This window comes from Echinops telfairi, unplaced genomic scaffold (genome assembly GCF_000313985.2).
Source record: "Echinops telfairi isolate 266 unplaced genomic scaffold, ASM31398v2 ScPeMD7_7427;HRSCAF=8465, whole genome shotgun sequence".
NCBI classification, from domain to species: domain Eukaryota; kingdom Metazoa; phylum Chordata; class Mammalia; order Afrosoricida; family Tenrecidae; genus Echinops; species Echinops telfairi.
In genome coordinates, this window is record NW_022111327.1 from 8,763,007 (window position 1) to 8,775,716 (window position 12,710).

At 44.1% G+C, this 12,710-nt stretch overlaps 1 pseudogene; it reads right to left on the reverse strand.

Annotated features, from left to right (window-relative positions):
• Nucleotides 1-2,543: 2,543 nt before the first annotated feature.
• LOC101658587 lies at nt 2,544-2,989 on the reverse strand (annotated as a pseudogene).
• Between the last annotated feature and the right edge of the window lie 9,721 nt (nt 2,990-12,710).

Genomic DNA, 12,710 nt, shown 5'->3' on the forward strand with positions numbered 1-12,710 from the left:
TACAGCACCGCCACTAGTTGGTAGGTCTAGATGGAAGAGAATTGAAAACAAGGTATTCCAATCAAAACTTGAACATGAATGGTGGTCATAGCAGCATTATTCATTACAGTCTCAAATGGAAACACTTCAAAATGTTCCCCGATTACTTAATGAAGAAACAAAAGCTGGCCTCTCTATACGGTGGCCCCTGGGGGGTTGTTGCATAAGCATTGAACTGCAAGGTCAGCAGTTCGAACTCACCAGCAGCTCCAAGGGAGAGCGATGAGGTTATCTATGCTTGTAAATATTTACAGCCTTAGAAACTGTATGCAGGGTCAAGCTAAGTCAATCGATTCAATGGCCGTGTTTGTTTGTTTTTTGCGGGGGGGGGGGTATTTTGTTTTGTTTTAAAGAAGAAATTCCTTACTATCTCTAAATGGAGAATGGGGTGAAAGAGACCATATGTCTTATGTTACAGCCCATCGAATCGGAATTAACTTGCTGGAACACGGCACCAACAATAACAGCAACAGTGGAAAGGACAGAATTAAACTGACTTTGGAGTTTCTCTCATGGGGGACTGGGTTGACACCACCAATAACTCTTTTAATGATTACAATGAATTTAGGAGGAAGAGCACATCTTAGGACAAGATAATAACATCTATTTGGACATTTAAGTCAAACTAAATATATGTGTTACTTCTATATTGGCCAAGCTGATGCAAGAGCAATGAGCTCAGAGTCCAGAAGCTAGCTCCTGGTCATGGACTGACTAGTTTTAGACACATCGCCATCATATTTAAAAGGATCACCTTTAAAATGATAGCCGAGGATCATTCCTTCTCTTAACAGTCTTTGAATGATGAACTAGGGCCAGTCTCATGCATGGTCTGAAATACAGATATACAAGAGAGCAGCAGAGGGCATCGTTATATAAAAGGAAGATTCAAGGGTGTAAACAAGGAGTCTGAAAATGGATCAGGATTTTCAGGCGGTAATGGGGCTTTGAAAACAACCCCACATTTGTGGAATATTTTATAAAATTAGTGAAACCTAAAACATAAATAACTTTACAATTTTTTAAAAGATATATGATTTGCCCTCCTTGTAATCATGTTATCTCAATAGATAGATCATCCCAGTTTATGGATAGAGGAAACAAGATGTTTGGAATGACTTAGTTAAAACTAAGTATGCTAATCTCAAATTTTCTGCCTGGTGAAGAATTTCTATATCACATAAGAAAAATACCAAAAGAAAATATGGCTACTTCCCCAAAAAAAGGTAAGACACGGTTAGTAAATAAGGAAGCCGTGACTGTAGTTGTCTAAAAATTTTAAGGAACTCCTCATCTCAGTAGGAGTCTCAGTGTTGGGCTGCTAGCCACAAAGTTTGGCAGTTCGAAGCTGCTAGCCCCTGCCAGGCCGTGGGGTGGGGGTGGGGGGGATGAGACTTTCTGCTCCCATGAAGATTTCCAGCCTCAGAAAGCCAAAGGGGTCGTTCTACTCTGTCCTAATGGGTCACTCTGAGCTGGAATGGAATCCTCAGAAATCCATTTGAGTGGATTGAGTAGTGGATGGGTGAAGTCTTCAGATCGTTCTAGTGATTAGAGCAGGGGCAGCCTCTCTCTGCTTTCCATAATGGCTGGTCTCTTCTGGTTTCTAGACTGGCATTCCCTGAAGTACAGCTGGCTTCAGCTAACATTTTTATATGAAATAGCATCCGCGGCTGCTACTTGCTGGTCACAGCATTGCCTCAAGACATTGAAGTGCCCATCCTGAGTGTCCCTGTGCTACTTCCAGCTCTTTGTGGCTCTGGGTGTCTTTCACTGGGACACATGGTAGGCAGTTCCATTTGGGTCTTTCCAGAGGCAGATGTCATGGTGACTTCTGAGATGCAAGAGATTTATTGGAGAAAATACCTATAAAATCTAAAGGGAGTGAACAGAAGAAGGGAGAAGGCCAATGGTCTAGACCCGAGTGAGTAAGGGGGAGAGGGTGGGGAACATCAAGAGAGCTAAAGCAGGCTCCTGATGGTCCTGGGAAGGAATTTGGATGGCCTTCTGTGAAGGAATCCAGGGAAGGCTTTGGGGCAGGAGAATGATGAGACTTCTATTTTTAAGCATCATCCTGTTTTGTGGCGCATAGACTTAGGAGTGTACAGATGGAACTAATTGCAACCAGCTAGGAGGCTAGTGTATTTCTCACAAGAAGAGATTGTGGCCTGCCATTGGGTGGAAGTGATGAACAGAGAAGGTAGGTAGAGTGGCACGAGATTTTAAAGAAACAATGTGCAGAACTAGCTGACGAATGAATAGAAACCAATGGTGATTCCTTGGTGTGGGGCTTTGAAATCTGGCAAGATGAAGATGAAGGAAGGTAGGCGGGTGGTGATATGGAAATCCAAAGACTATTAATATCCTAAGTTCTATTGCACTTTTTTTTTTAAGATGTCTGGGCTTTTGTTCTGTAATGGTGCCAAGACTGTGTCCATGAAATGCAAACAAAAAAGGAAGAAGTCTTGGCAGAACAGAAGTGATGCACACTTGATGATCAGATCGACTTATATATGATTCTTGGCATAGAGTCTAGTCCGTGCTCTAGCTGTTTTGATAGCTGGGCTTCGTTGGTCTTCCACTGTTCAGCTTCATCATTTGCCAATGGATCATCTGGATAGGGAGAACTTCACAAAGCCTGGATCAATAGCAGAACTTTGCGGATCTGCAGTGCTGGGGACCACTTATCTTTCGAAATGTCTAAACGTATTCTTCCCAACTTGTCTACATTAGGGTGATACATTTTGGTCATGAAACGTACTTTAGGAGTGGCCATTGGGTATTCTTCTGGAAGGAATAGTTCAAGTTTTAAAGACCCTCCCTCAGAGGGGGAATCCTGGGGGCCAGCAATGACCACATGAAATCAACGGGCGTTGCTCTCATCTGGTTCTGCTTTAATGCCAGGAACTGGTTCTGCCAGCAAATGCTGGGTTTCCTTTATAAGCCCGGCCATCTTGTCAGATTCTGAGTTCGGCCTCTGGTCTCCTCTATTGCACTTTAAATAGGTGAATCGTATGGTATGTATATTATACTCAACAAAGTTTCTACTAGCCAAATAGTAAATGTTAGGTGCCTCCTAGCCAGCTGGTGGCAGGAGAGAGAGGTTGGTGTGGGAGATATAAATTTGGGAGCTACCAGCAAACTAATTACTCTCCCTCTCAAGTTTGCATTTTTATTGTTCCCTATTCTCTGGGATGTCCTACTTCTCTTTCCTGTGGCTTCTCCCCGTCCACGTGGTCTCTCATCATCCATGTTAAATGAACTCCATACATGGAAGCTGGCTTCCGAGAGAGCAAAAGCAAAAGCTGCTAAGCCTGTGAAGGCCTTCGCCCGCCCAGAATGTGCACACTCCAGCTGTTCCATATGCCACCATTTTCGATTGGTCAAAGAGAGTTACAAGGCCAGTGTATAGTCACGGGGAAGGTGACCTAGACTCCACCTGTTCAAAGGAGGTAGAGTATGCACGTCCAGGGATGGAAACAATCACTGAAGATTCTGTGTGAAGATAATGTAGCAGATTATTTGAGATTGGTTGGTATTACTAAAGGAATACACATAGGGTCTATGCATTGAGGTTTGAAAAATTCCAGTGATGAAGAAGAACCATAAAAGGACACTGAGAAAAAGTGAGTAAACCTGAAGGTAGACCTGTGTGGGATTATAAAGAGAATTTTCCCCAGCTTTGTCTCCCCCAAGAATATGCCAAACATTAGAGGCTAATTGCCAGTACATGGTGGGAGGTGAGATGCTTAGAGACATCCTCCCTGAAGGCACTCAGTTGCCAGACTACTGTCTGGTCCCACCACAAGAGGGGCCCACTCCCTGTTGCTAAGGACAATGGATTACTTCTCACTGAAGGCTCTGGGCCATCAGTCTGGTCCCTGTACGTGGGGTTCATACCCTACTGTTAATGGTGTCAATAGAGAGCCAGAGAACAGGTCAAATGGCTCAGTGACATACAAAAGTAAGCTGCCTCCCTGAATCTAGGATTTGCCCATCTTGTCACATTTATACGCCGCAAAACTCCCCTTCCTATTGCTGCATACCCCTAGATCATACATCCCCCGCTCATTACTGTAGTACTTATAACACAACCTCTTCCTGTGACATGTCTTTACCTGTAATTAGGGGACTTGTATGGCCCCCAAAGATATATAAGCCTTGGTTAGCAATGAAGAAGCTCTCTCGCCGCTCTTGCTCACTCCTGCAATTCCCACTTTCCACATCTCCGCATGGACCACCAAGCAGGGCTGAGGTGAGCATGCTACCAAGAAATGTGTCTGACTCCGTTATTTCAATCTCTCTTCTATCTCTTCGTATTCTCTATGACTTTATTCTAATCTCACTCTATATTTTTTAACCGTACAATTGTGTCCACGGAACCCGCAATTAGTTGTGGGGAGCTGACCTTCCCCCACAGACGTGGGTCCACATCCTGGCTCAGCCATTTGCTGGCTGTGGTCCCAGGGATACCGACTAGACCCTGGAAAGGTTACTGCACCAGGCTCCACACAGAAAGCGCTTCCTTTCGTGTTCCTTCTGGTTATCACAAGAGAGAAGATGAATGAATAAGAAAGCGGGGGGTGGTCCTTTTGCTCTAACCCAACTCCCGTGCTGGACGCAGAAGATGCCGAGTCTCAGGGACGAATAGGAGCCTCCTTCCCAAAGCTTCTCCAGGAAGGGAAAAGAGAGGCACGTAGAATGGAACAGCCACTAAAGCACTCAGCTGCTTTACAAAAGGTCAGCAGTTCAAATCAACCTTCAACTCCCTGAAACACAGATGTGGTAGTTTGCTTCTGTGAAGATTACAGCCTTTGAAATCCTGTGGCATTGTTCCATTGGGCCAGAGTCCCTGTGAGTTGGACTTTTACTTGATAGCAATGAGTTTGGGGTAGAACAAAGTGTCAACCGCAGTTGCTTCTTTTAAAGACAGATACTTGAATATGCTGAATTGTGAGGAGAATGTGCTAGTAGGGAGGGAGGGGCTGAGACTGCAAGCAAGAGAAAGATACAAAATGGAACCTGGTACTAAGAATATGAAAACGATGGAACCTGTGCTCCGGTGAGATGGTTGCATTTAGACAGGTGACAGGACTCTTCTATATAGCAAAGAAATATGCACAGAGATCAAGGTGAAACACAAACAATTTCACTGCCGTTGAGTGACCGTATATAGGACAGGGTAGAACTGCCCCTGTGGGTTTGCGAGACCGGAACTGTTTACAGGAGTGGACAGTGTCGTCTTTCTCCAGAAACCTATGCATGGCATCTAAAATTGTTTGTGATGGACAAAGGTAGACGGATGAACAAAAGTTAGATGGTGGGGGAGAATCAGATTGCTGAGACAGATCAGTTCCATCCTGGGCATGTAGTTGGGTTGGAGATCGTGGGGCACCAAATATTTATGCTGGGGAGGCTGTCTCCTGCAGCGCTCTGCTGCCCTACTGAGAGTACGGAAACGCCAGACAGAGAGAAAGGTTCCAGGATTTGGGTTTTATAGGGCAGATGCTTGGCTAATTTTATTTTATTTTATCTTTTAAAAGTTTTATTGGCACATAATCCACATACACAATTTAAGAGTTCAATCATATCAAGGAGACTTGTAAAATCATCACCACAATCAATTTTAGAACGTTTTCTTCTTTCTTGCACTCCTTTTATTAGCTCCCCACTTCCCCACAACCTGTCCTGCCCTATTCCCAAGGAACCATTAATACAGTTACTGTCTCTATATATTTACCCATCCTGTATTTCATATATAGAAAAATGTTTAAAAAAACTAACAATAACAAAGCATTGCTAATTTTTTTTCACAATTGTGGTGTTTATTTGTAAAGTTAACAGGTTATATTCAGTTGAGGATTTCTCGGGATACAGTTGTTTAGTCAGGACAACTTCTATACCATGCCCACAAGTAAGCCTCTTTCCGCCCCTCAGCCTCTTGACCTGGGATCTACCCTGCTTGGGCAATATTACAAAGCTCTTTTAGCAATGCTAATAAATGTTCAAAGGGCAAAGCATCGCTAATTTTAATGTTGCCTTTCAGTATGACTGAGAAGGAAGAGTAAGGTCTGTGTGGCGTTTAGATTCTTATTCTTGGTGACAAACTGTGGCCTTGAATAGCCAGTGATAGAGGAAGAGGGAGCTGAAGGTTCGGAGCACCTATCATTTACCAGGACCTCACAATGCAGGTGCCGTGTGCTCAACCACCATATTTTCATGCTGAGTGATGCTCATTTCCAAACCCCAAGTAATCAAGACTCCAAGAGGTTAAGGATCTTGTGAGCCTGGTTTTCTTGCGGGCTTCCATGAGACTACCAAGGCATGGGTAAATTGAGCATTGGGGTGTGATGAGCTTAAGACCATTATTTTGAGTTTCCACATATACTGCGTGTTTGGTGTCCCTCTAGGAAATAACAGAGAAGAGGCCAATCAGCCAGCGTCTCTCTGCCTGGCTGAGGGGCTTGCGCTCATTTAGAATTCTGTCTTTGCCAATGATGCGATTGGTGCTGAGGCACTCCGTGGAGGTTTTCTCCCTTCTCCTTTCTGCTTTCTGCTAGGAACCTGTCTTCTTTCTGTCAGCCCTGCTTCAGACGCTGTCTTTTCAAACCTCCTGCCGTGGCTTCTCTGGTTCCCCGTTTGGCCAAATCGTCTTCCTCACATATCCTTTGTACTCAGGTTGGGGTGGGATGCTTGATGGTTTCAGCTTTCTATCACCGTCTCCCTTCTGTGCCTGCTTCCTTGGGTATACAGGGGAAGGAAACCCAAGACAAGGGCAGCTATCACCAAGTCTGTTGGGGGGAACTTGTCTAATTCTAGGCCTCCACTGTGCATATTTAAGTGAGTAACTCCCCCCAACCACCCTCCAGTTAACATGCGGATGGAGCTTCTCCTTGTCTTTAGTGGAGAAGGGAGAATCAAAGTATGAAACACTCTGTATTGGCCTGCATGGGCCATCCGAACGGACACTGACCCTAGAAGTTCCTGGCTGGGCAAGCATTAATTATTTAGTTGCTGGGTCTTTGGGGCATAGAGAAGAGTTCAAGAAGATATGGGTCAACTGGGACAGGAGAGAAGGGTAAATGGGGTTCTTGGAACAGTGCCTATTTACCAATAAGTGTGGAAATCATTTAAGAATTTACAAACTGGAATGGTCTCCTTGGGAAACATGTACTGAGGAGTCCCCTGCATTTGTAGCTATACGTGCTGTCCAGGGCTAATTACCTGTCCAGGGCACACACACCCCCTCCTCTCCTCTCCCTCACTCTGCTCCTGGGGGCAGAGGGTTATGCCTTAGGCTGAAATTCTACTTAGGGGTGTTGATGTCAAAAACTAAGCAGGTTAAGGGTTTCTTCCTAAATGTAAAGACTTGAGTAAATTTTAGAGTATTTTTTTCAAGTTATGGGGACATTAATAATACTGTCACTGTCTCAGGAAAATCCACTGTCCCTTTCTTTTCATTCTCCCCCTCTCCCCATGTAAAAGGCCTGGTACCTGATCACTCTGCCAAGGACTACATTTCCCAGGATTCCTTGAAGCTGGTGTTGTTCATGGAATGAAGTTATGGCCAATAGAATGCAGCCATTTTTGATATGACAAATATCCTGATCATACATTTAAAGGGAGCGCACACACACACCCCCTCCTCTCCTCTCCTTCAGTCTGCTCCTTTGTACGTGGACATGGAGGTGGTGCAGAGCCATGTGGACGGAGGAAATACCCTCGGGATGATTAGACCATTGGGTTGAAGCAATCTGGACCCTGAACTGCTCGTGTTGTAGCCCTGGACTGTGTTAGAGAAATACAATTCTCGTTGTTTTAAGCCATTGTCAATTTTAATTTGTGTTAAACTATCAGCCATCAAGTCATTTCTGACTCATAGCATCTCTATTGGACAGAATAGTCATGCTTCCTAGGGTTTCTGAAGCTGGAGGTCTGTACAGGGGCAGAAAGCCACTCTTTCCCCCTCAGTTAGCTGGTAGCTTGAACTGCTGACCTTGCAGTTAGGAGTCGCATGTGTACCAGCAGGTTCTCTGTTACAAACAGGCAAATCTATACCCAAACATAAGAGAGTTTTGTCAATTTCCCTGTGATGCTTCTGACTCATCGAAATCACATCCGTGTGTATAAATATGCACTTCTAAATATGATTTTGGATAGAAGCAGTGCTAGAAAGCTCTTTTATTATGCCCTTCTAGTGGAGTACGCATTGGGCTGCTAACTGCCAGGTTTGCAGTTAGAAAGCATTAGCAGCTCTGCAGAAGAAAGATGCGGCTCCCTGCTCCCTGTAAAGAGTTCCAGTGTCAGCAAAGCAGAGGGGCAGTTCTATTCTACCTGATAGGGTTGCTATGAGTAGATGTCAACTGGATTAAAGGTTTTAAGTGCTGGAGGAGTTCTGGTAGCAATGCGTAGGCATTGGACTGCTAACTCCAAAATTGGCAGTTCAATCCCACCAGCTACCCTGCGGGGGAAAGTTGAGGTTATCTGTTCTCATACAGATTTCAGCCTCAGAAACCACATATACAGTCTCTTTGGACCCAAATGGACTCTATGGCAGTGGGGTTGCTTTTTGTTTTGTTTCGTTCTCTAGTGAGTGATGACAATGAGATCAATTCCTTCTCTGCTCAATGCATTTCCTGATCACTTATTCACATGTGAGCTCTCTAAATGATCAGGTAGGTCCTGCCCCCCCCCTCCCCCCGTCCACCCCAGTTGATGAAACAGAGGCTTGGGATGGTCAAACATTCTCCATAGAACCCTTTCAGTATTGTAAGGAAGTCAGATGTGCCTTCAGAACACAGTGGCAAGTCAAGTTCTTTGTGTGAAACACGTTTCAGAAGACCCTAAGATGGGCAAGGTCTCCCTGCCAGTCTGAGAGCAACAATGCTTGGAAAGAGCCACACAAGTATTGGAGCCCGGCTGGCAAAGCCTAATTCTTGATGTCTGGGAGGTCGTCCTCCATGCTGATAGTTCAGCTCTAATGGAGCCCCTGGCATACTGCATCCAATCAGAAAGAAAAAGAAGACAAAATCCAACAGCATGGGGAGACGGAGGCGAGATCAAGTGTCCAAAGAATCCACAAGATAGGTAGTTCATCAGCTAGCTTAAAAAAAAAAGATGATTGTATCTCCAGTTGTTTTGGAACTCACTGTGGTTCAGAAAGAGATGCCTGACTAATGGAAAATGTTATTCCAGGAAACTGCTTTACTTTTGAAGCACAGGACGTGCTGATAGGTTTTCCAGAAAGTATGTTTCTCTCTTCAAAGTAACCTGCAGGGTCTTTAGTGATCATGGATGCACTGTTCTGCAATCCTCCACGTGCTCATCTCAAGGAAGACAGGGGACCCAATTTGAACATCAACTCCAGATAGCAGATGGAAGAAAAGCCAGGTTGGTTAGTTAGTTAGTTAGTTAGTTAAAAGGCAAAAAGATATGCCCATCCAAGAGAGGATTGGGAAGCAGGCCTAGGTAACTATGAGGCATTATATGCTTCTTTGAAAATTCGAGGAGTTAGGTCTGGAGGATCCAAGGTAAGTGGACCAAGCTCCTTTCCTCTGGGACTTGATGAGAAATATCTGTTGTTTGGGTGCTCGGCTCACCCTTAGTGATTTAACAACAAATAACAGGGAAGGGAACAGTCCCTGAGGGAAGCAAGGCAGAGTTTGCAAAAGAACCAGAGTTCATAAGACAAGCCTCTGGGGCAACAAACAGCTCCTATGCATGTTCATACTCAAATATACATGTCAAACCAGAGCGTGCTGAGGAACACATAGCCCCCTACAGCCCCATACCACAGAATAACGAAGCCCAGGAGGAAACTGAAAACATCAAATTAAGCAAGCAAAAACAAAATCACTCATTCTTTAGTCAAACATTGAGTATCATTCCAGTTGTTCTCAAACTATAATGTGTGCTGTATACATTAGAATTTCTTTTCCCACCCAGGCCCATGATGGTCAATGACTACCTATTGTCACCTCCCTAGAATATGACTGAAAAATCTGAGATTGGTTATTTTATTATTGATTTATTCAACACACTAATTAGGATTAGCTTGATGGCAAATAACAGAAAACCCAACATAAAATGACTTGAAGCTATTTAAAAGAAAGCCAGACATAACCAACCCCTTGAGAAAATGAATCAATAGACATGGGGCTTAGGATCACAGTCTTGGGAGGCACCAAGTTCTATTGGCAGAGCCTAGTCCATAAACAGTGTAAGACATGAAAAATAAGAATAATTTATAAATTATCAAGGGTTATGAGGGGTGTGGGCAGGGAGGGAGGAGGAAAAATGAGAAGCTGATACCAAGGGATCAAGTAGAAAGCAAATGTTTTGAGAATGATGATGACAACAAATGTACCAATGTGCTTGACACAATGGATGTATGTATGGATTGTGATAAGAGTTGTACGAGCTCCCCCAAAAATGATTAAAAAATAGTCCATAAAGACGATGTTCTACATTCCACTTTAGTGAGTAACAACTAGGGTCTTAAAAGCTCATGAGCACTCAGCTGGCATACAGCTATGGGTCTAGGCAGCATCTAGCATAAACTCTTGGTCTCTTCTTGTCTGGGAGAAAGAAGAATGATGAAGATCATAGATAGACACATGGAAACAATTCACCCAAAGGAGTCCAAAGGACCGCAGAAACATCAGTGTCCACAACCCTGAGACCAGAAGAGCTAGATGGTGTCTCGTTACCATTATCAACTTTCTGAAACGGAAGGTCCCAGATAAAGTGGGAGAAAGAGGTGGAACAAAACTCAAAATTGTAAAAGAAACCAGGCTTACTGTCAGAGAGAGGCTGGTGGAACCCTTGGGACTATGATCCCAATTTTCCCTTCAGGTCAGGAACTGAATTCACCCACTGGGCTTAATTTTCAGCCAAGCAATAGACAGATCATCAAGGAGAACAATAACATACGAGTGGAATGCACATCTTTCAACAATCAACCATTTGCCCAAGGACAAAGTTCAAAAGGGTTAGGCGAAAAGGAATAGAGGTGGGAAACACAGGAAGGAGATGGGGTGTGTGGTGCTACATTGGGAGGATTACAATGAAAGAGATGACCCAAAAGAGTACCTGAATCATTGTATAGAAAATTGACGATCTACTGTGTAAACTTTCACTCAATAGCTAATATAAAGTTTGGGGTTTTTTATTTTAATGAGCAACATAAAACCAAAAATATCATCAAGGTCTCATGTTCTGTCCCTTTCTCTACTCTGTACTCTGTTTTCCAGCATTTCTCTTACGAGACAGTTAACAGCAATCTGAACCAAAAGTTTATTAGTTCTGTGTCAAAGGCAAGGACAATGCTTTCTAAAGTGTCCAACGCACTGCTCTTTCATCTGAGTCAGGTTGAGTGTCTGAATGAGGAAGAGTTTATCCTTTGAGGTGAGGCCAATTCACCCATTGCTACAATTCAGTGGGAGAGGGATGGAATTAGTCCATGGGAATCCCCTACAATGCTTAATAATCCCACTCTACAGCTTCGGTGTAGCAACCTCACGCAAGGACACAGACTCAAGTGCAAAATTCTGTTCATCCTGTCAATGCCCACAACATGCTGTCGCATCTCTTTTCTGATACCTTCTTAGGTAGTTACTTGTGCCAACCTGGCCGATACACACATGTGGGGATAATTGAAGGGTGGAGGAATAAATGACTAGGTGAGCCTCCCCTTTCTAGTTCTCTGGTCTCTTGCTTTCTGATGGTCAGACCAGGGTGCAGCTGCCTTAGCCAGTTACCTGCTTCAACTGGCAAGGATCACTTCCTTTGAGGCATTCATGAGGAAAAGCCACATGGACCTACCTCGATACAGCCCTGGGTGCTGGAGCAGCTGTTGGAGACCCCTGCCAGCACTGAGATGCTTACACATTCACTGACTCGGCTTTCCTCCTGCAATCGGTGTCATTGCATCTGTTTTGTGAGATGGATGAGGACTTTGTGGATTGGTGTAGGAAATATGGGTTAATATTGGAATTGTGGGCTTAGGCAGCACTGGGTTGGGATGTTTTCTTGATGTGCACTTACCCTTTATATAAAACTCTCTCTCTTATACATGAGTTTCTGTGGATTTGTTTCTTTAAAGTACCCAGAATAGCACACCTTCCCATATCCCATACTACAACATCAGAAGTCACACGTATGGAGGACAGGAGAGGGGCTCAGAAAGGACAACATAAAAGAGGTCACATAGGCATTTGCATTAATATTACTTGGACCGATCCCCCCTGCATCTCCCCAGCCTCCAAAAACAAACAAACGCAAAACCTCACTGCCATAAAGTCATCGTAATTCTGGCCACCAATACTATACAACAGCCTAAAACTACCCCATAAGGTTTCCAAGGCTGTAATCTTTATATGAATCTGTCTTGGAAAAGGTACAGTCAGAATGCTCCTTAGAAGGAAAGATGGCAAGACTCCGTCTCACATTCTTAAGACATGTTGTCAGGCAGGACCACTCCCTAAAGAGGACATCAAGCTTGGTAATGTGGAGGAGCAGCAAAATGGAGGAAGGCCCTTGACAAGATGGACTGATACAGTGGCTGCAACAATGGGCTCAAACATTAAGAACAATTGTGAGGATGGTGCAGGACCGGGTGGTGTTTCATTCTGTGGATCGTAGGGTCACAATAGGATGGAACCAATTGAATGGCA